Source organism: Balaenoptera acutorostrata, chromosome 11 (assembly GCF_949987535.1).
Source record: "Balaenoptera acutorostrata chromosome 11, mBalAcu1.1, whole genome shotgun sequence".
Taxonomy (NCBI): Eukaryota; Metazoa; Chordata; class Mammalia; order Artiodactyla; family Balaenopteridae; genus Balaenoptera; species Balaenoptera acutorostrata.
In genome coordinates this window covers 89,013,406-89,020,014 of record NC_080074.1, presented here as the reverse complement: position 1 = coordinate 89,020,014, position 6,609 = coordinate 89,013,406, and the positions used below count along the sequence as shown (strand labels likewise).

The 6,609-nt window shown below is 37.8% G+C and overlaps 1 long non-coding RNA gene across 1 annotated transcript; it reads left to right on the top strand.

Moving 5' to 3' along the window:
- Positions 1–1,635: 1,635 nt before the first annotated feature.
- Positions 1,636–4,240, top strand: LOC103008818 (uncharacterized). Its single transcript, XR_452214.2, has 3 exons — positions 1,636–1,743; positions 3,237–3,294; positions 3,947–4,240. It is a non-coding gene; the product is annotated as an uncharacterized LOC103008818 (long non-coding RNA).
- Positions 4,241–6,609: the final 2,369 nt, after the last annotated feature.

Here is a 6,609-nt window from a genome sequence, read left to right as displayed (position 1 = left end):
CGTTTCTTCATCACCTCACTTTCAGTCTGTATGTGTGCCTGGGTCTGAAGTGGGTCTCTTGTAGACAGCATATATATGGGTCTTGTTTTTGTATCCATTCATCCATTCTATATTTTCTGGTTGGAGCATTTAATCCATTTACATTGAAGGTAATTATCAATATGTATGTTCTTATTGTCATTTTCTTAATTGTTTTGGGTTTGTTTTTGTAGGTCTTTTTTCTTCCCTTCTTCTCTTGTTCTCTTCTCTTGTGGTTTGATGACCATCTTTAGTGTTGTGTTTGGGTTGCTTTTTCTTTTTTGTGTGTGTATCTATTGTAGCTTTTGGGTTTGCTGTTCCCATGAGGTTTTGATATAGCAGTCTATATATTACAAGGTTGTTTTAGGTTTCTGGTCTTTTTCTTGTCTAGAGAAGTTCCTTTAGCATTTGTTGCAAAGCTGGTCTGGTAGTGCTGAATTCTCTTAGATTTTGCTTGTCTGTAAAGCTTTTGATTTCTCTGTCAAATCTAAACGAGAACCTTGCTGGGTAGAGTATTTTTGGTTGTAGGTTCTTCCCTTTCATCACTTTGAATATATCCTGCCACTTTCTTCTGGCCTGCAGAAGTTTCTGCTGAGACATCAGGTGATAACCTTATGGGAGTTCCCTTGTATGTTATTTGTTGTTTTTCCCTTTTTGCTTTTAATATTTTTTCTTTGTCTTTAATTTTTATCAATTTGATTACTATGTGTCTCAGTGTGTTCCTCCCTGGGTTTATCCTGCCTGGGATTCTCTGTGCTCCCTGGACTTAGGTGACTGTTTCGTTTCCCATGTTAGGGAATTTTTCAGCAATTATCTCTTTGAATATTTTCTCAGGTCCTTTCTCTCTCTATTCTCTTTCTGGGAGCCCTATAATGAGGATGTTGGTGCATTAAATGTTGTCCCAGAGGTCTCTTAGGCTGTCTTCATTTCTTTTCATTCTTTTTTCTTTAGTCTGTTCCGCAGCAGTGAATTCCACCATTCTGTCTTTCCAGGTCACTTATCCGTTCTTCTGCCTCAGTTATTCTGCTATTGATTCCTTCTAGTGTATTTTTCATTTCAGTTATTGTATTGTTCATCTCTGTTTGTTTGTTCTTTAGTTCTTCTAGGTCTTTGTTAAACATTTCTTGCATCTTCTTGATCCTTACCTCCATCTCCATCCTTACCTTCTTTCTCCAAGATCCTGAATCATCTTTGCTATTATTATTCTGAATTCTTTTTCTGGAAAGTTGCGTATCTTCACTTCACTTAGTTGTTTTTTCTGGGGTTTTATCTTGTTCCTTCATCTGGAACATATTCCTCTCTGTTTAATTTTATCTAACTTTCTGTGACTGTGGTTTCCATTCCACATGCTGCAGGATTGTAATTCTTCTTGCTTCTGCTCTCTGCCCTCTGGTGGATGAGGCTATCTAAGAGGCTTGGGCAAGCTTCCTAATGGGTGGGACTTGTGGTGGGTGGAGCTGGGTCTTGTCCCTCTGTGGGGTAGGGCTGTACTCAGTAAAACTTTAATTCACTTGTCTGCTGATGGGTGGGGCTGTGTTCCCACCCTATTGGTTGTTTGGCCTGAGGCAACCCAGCACTGGAGCCTACAGGCTGTTTGGTGGGGCTAATGGTGGCCTCTGGGAGGGCTCATGCCAATGAATACTTCCCAGAACTGCTGTCAGTGTCTTTGAGCCACAGCTGCCACCCTGCCCCCCACCTCTGCAGGAGACACTCAAATAATACGAGGTAGGTCTGGCCTAGTCTCTCATGGGGTCACTGCTTTTTTTTCCCCATGGTCCTGGTGCACACAAGAGTTTGTGTGAGCCCTCCAAGAGTGGAGTTTCTGTTTCCCCCAGTCCCGTGGAAGTCCTGTGATCAAACACTGCTGGCTTTCAAAGTCAGATTCTCTGGGGACTCCTTCTCCCATTGCTGGACCTCCAGGCTGAGAAGCCTGAAGTGGGCTCAGAACTTTCACTCCTGTATAATTGTTTTCCAGTTTGTGGGTTGCCCACCCAGTGAGTATGGGATTTGATTTTATTGTGATTGAGCCCCTCCTACAATCTCATTGTGGCTTCTTCTTTGTCTTTGGGTGTAGGGTATCTTTTTTTTGGTGGGTTCCAGTGGGTTTTTTTTGTTGATGGTTGTTCAACAGTTAGTTGTGATTTTGGTGTTTTCATAAGAAGGGGGTGAGCTCACGTCCTTCTACTCCACCATCTTGAGTTACGTCAATCCCCAACTTAGGTAGGTATTAAAAGCAGAAAAGATAATGATGATCCAGGACAGGCATAAAGCTGATTTGTTTTTATATTCTCTGTCTTTCTAAGAAATGTATATATATATATGCATATGTGTGTATATTTTTTAATGAATTTTGTGCTCTGTAGGATTTTATTGCTGTATTGAAAATTAATTCTCACCTACACTTTTACTAAACAAATACTTTCTTCATAGGGCAAAAGCAATTTATGCACTGGAAAAAGAATAAAGAAGGCTATTAAGACAGCAAAAGAAAAAGCATGTTTTAGGCTTTGAGGCCAATTGAATCATATAATCTAACTCTATTTTTAAGCCTAGTTTCCTGTTTCCCATTCAAACAACACTACTAAATTACTCCCTTTCCCTATCTGTTCTATAAAGCATATATATTCCAGATATATGGTACTTTTAATGATCTAGGCAGAAATTATGTCAACAGGAAAGCACTGGCTGATTTCATAGTAAAGATTAAAACACACACAGAGATTTTTCTTAAATATGCAGTTTTCTTCCCCAAATAATTCGTTTGTTTGAGAAAAGTATGTGACCTTAATTAGTTATATTGATAAAACTTTGTTCTTTCAAGTTGGATTAAAGCTCTGTGAAGTTCAAGGCTACTCTGGAAAATGCACAGATATTCTCAAGGAGCAATTACATATAAAGCAACAGTGGTTTTTAATAATAAATTATAATTGTAGTGAATTTTTTTCAAAAATCTGAGCACAATTTCTTTATTTCATCATATTCACAAATACAGTGTCACTATTTATGACACCTTGGCTCTGAATCCTGCTGCTACCATTTAGTAGGTGAGTAACCTTGGGCAAGTTAGTTAATCTCTAACAATTTCCTTCTCTGAATAAAAGGAGTAATATTAGCTTATTTAGAGAGTTTTTACAAAGAGGAAATAAGATGATATATGGACAAGCAATTAACATAGAGCCTGGCATGAAGTAATATTCAATAAATTGCTTTGTTTTTAGGTTTTGTTGTAGGTGGAAGTCTGTAGCTCAAAAGGAAGTTATCAAGATTTTATGTAAAGTAAGTCCTTATAGCATAAGAGGAATCAGCTCTTCCTCATTCTTAGAGATAAGAGGGTTGTGGGACCCTAAAGGGCTATGATGGTATAATGATTAAAAGAACAGCAACAAAGTTTTTCAAAGAAACAGAATAACTCCCTAAACCTTTTCAATTTTATCCATACTCCAAATATTTTTCTGTTTAGAAGGGAGCATAATTTGAGTTTCATAAGAATATGATAGGGTTACATAAAAATATAAATTATCTCCTGGAACTACATAAACTGCTTCTCTATTTCAATTTGCTTTGGATGGTTCACTCATCTAGCTAGTTCATTAGCTGAAACTGCTAATTATTTTCATCCCTGTGATGGACAGTGGCCCACAGGAGTCCATCAGTGATACAGTGGTATCATTGTGTTGAAAGGGATTGTAAGGTAATTAATCATATCTACCTGCTCTATGGTTCCTGCTTTTGGTTTGTAGGTACTATATATAAATTCTAGCTCTTTCTTTCTGCTTGGATGGTAAACTCATGGCAAGGACTGAATGTAACTCACCTTTGACTCTTCAACAAGTAGACCAGTTCCTAGAATATGGATTTAGGTATGTGGTTGTTGATCTAACCTTATAGCATGTCTGAGTTCTCCTTTTCTTTTTTCTTGTGTCACCAGGATTTTGTGTTGGTGTAGTCAAACATGGCATGAAGACAACGCTAAACCCGATACTATGGAGGACAATTTTTAATCAGCTTACAGAGATTTGGCATTTATCATTCTTCCCTTCCTTCCCCCCACTTAATGGCATATAAGGACTTCAATGGTTAAGATATAGCCTTAAGTTGGCCCCTCAGCCACCAGAGAATTGGATTGTATCTCTTATAAGCAAGGAAGCTGTCCATGTGGGAAGCATCACTCCCATGGGATATTTGTATGACTGTTCAAATTTAAACAATATATCTGGGGAAAAGAAAGAATGCAAGAAAAATATAATAAAATTTTCTTATGTGTTTGTATAATTTCTACTTTTTGGCCAAAAGGAGTAATACATAACAATGGTTTCACGTTTTTCAGCACTTGGTCCCAAGCCAAGTTGAAAAATATCTCCTCTCCCTCTGAGGATCATCTGAGGCTTTAGTGTCTCCTTTTTGTTGTGAGAACCACATCCCAGGATGTTTCCCTTGTTTTGAAATGAGAGAGTGGACGTGCAGACCTGAGCACAGTGGCCTGGTCATTAACACTCACCAGCTGTCTCAAGACATGGGATCCCAAAATAAAAGTGACGTGAAACATCCCAGGCCTAAAAGTCACTCTACTAACACCAGGGCATGAGAGAGGAAAGAACTCTCTGTGACTCCAAACTGTAGCTTACGTGCCAGGGGAAGAACACTTTTCCTGGTGGTATTGCTACAAAATAGGTGTGGGGAGAACACGGGCTCTGCCTGACCATCAGCAGTCTCCAGAGACCCAGGTGTGGGGAGCAGATGGGGGAGCTGGGTGATTTCATTGCACTTCTAAACAGCATGTGATCTTTGCATGCACTTTGTCTGTGTTTTGCCCTTTGACTCATTATCAGCCAGAGTCTGGGACCGGAAGGAGAATCTACTTCAGACAAAAGTATTTTGTTCTATTATTATTTTCCCATCCAAATTTAGGTCAAGAGCTAGGTTAATGTTCTATGGGAATCAAAACAAATCTAGATTGGTTGTTAGAGTGGTTGAGGTAAACAGACTAACTGTATCCTTGTCAGGATAACTTTATTGTGTGTATTAAAATGCTTTCTTCTTTATGAAAAGACTAAAGCATTCAATGTGCAACAAGATTTGAAATATTCTACCTCCACTTGTCCAAATCTAGGGTATATATATATAAATAGGGACCTAATACTAGTGGGTTTTTTTAAAATCGATTCTTATCTAAATTAAAATCGAATAAAATCAAGTTCATTCTGGACCAGGTTGGAATTAGAGGTGAGTCTAGAAGCTGAGGCATCGCTGAGATATAAAATTTCAAAAATCATTGGATTATTTGTTTGTTAACATGCCTGGTCTTGGTATAATACATATGTAAGTATATTTCCACTTTAAAAATTAAGGGAGGCAGGGTAGTGAGTGCCATGGAAAGATCATGAGCTTAGGAATCAAAAGTGGGTTTGAATCCCAGCTGTGCTACCAGCTATAGTATGTGACGTTAGTCAAGTAATTTTATTTTCCCCAAGCCAAAACCTCTGAGTCGGCAAAATTAGGGCAATACCTACTTCGCGGAGTTGCAGAAAGTAAATGATAATGTATATGTGAAAGGCCTATTGTGTCATATATATATATATATATATATATATATAATACATATCATGTTATATATTATATTCATATATATTATATATATGTTATATATTATGTATATACATACATATGTTAGCAGTCTGATTAATGTCCATTTCCTTCCTTACTAGGACATCTAGATATTCAAGATATTAAACATTCCTCAAATATTAGCGCCTACTTTCTACACCTTAAATTGTGTGAATTATAGTTTTCATTAGGCCAGCTGTCTAATATTTTGGAATTTCATTCTAGTGAGTCCACCATTGGTTCACTCAGACTTAAAAGAAAAAAATCGACAGTATTACAGCAGGAAGTTATCCTTCGAAATGAGTGATACTTTCTAAGTGAAAACTAAGTGATATTTAGAGACCCTAAATATTGCAAAGATTATGGTGTCCCATCCTCCTTATCATTTATTCATTTGTTCATTTGTCATTTAACACATACTTATTGATTACCTACAATTGTCAGGCACTGACAGAAAAGTGATCCCAAATGATAATAACCTCTGCTTATAAGAAGTTTATATATTAGTGCAGGAGATAATATAATAAATATTATATCAAAGGTGATGTGTGCTTTGGAGAAAAATAGAGAGTAGAGTAATAGAGATGGGATGCTGGGGCAAGGGAAAAGGTTCAAAATTGTAAACAGGACCCTCCATATAACTTGTCAATGTGAGCGGTGCAGAAAGCAAGGAGGTGAGAGAGTAAGCCAAGTAAACACTGAGGGGAGAGTCTTTCAGGCAAAGGGAATGGCCAATGCAAAGGCCCTGAGGTAGGGGTGGACCAACTGTGTTTGAGGAAAAAAAGGAGGTCAGTATGGCTAGAGTGGAGTGAGAGAGAAAAAGAGCAGTAAGAGATGAACTCAAGGATGTGATAAGGACCAGATCTTATTTGACCTTGTAGTTCATTGTAAGGACTTGGATTTTATTGTGAGTGAAATGTGGAGCCATTGCAGAGTTTTGAGCAGAAGAGTAACATAAACAGGACCACTCTGGCTGCTGTGCTAAAA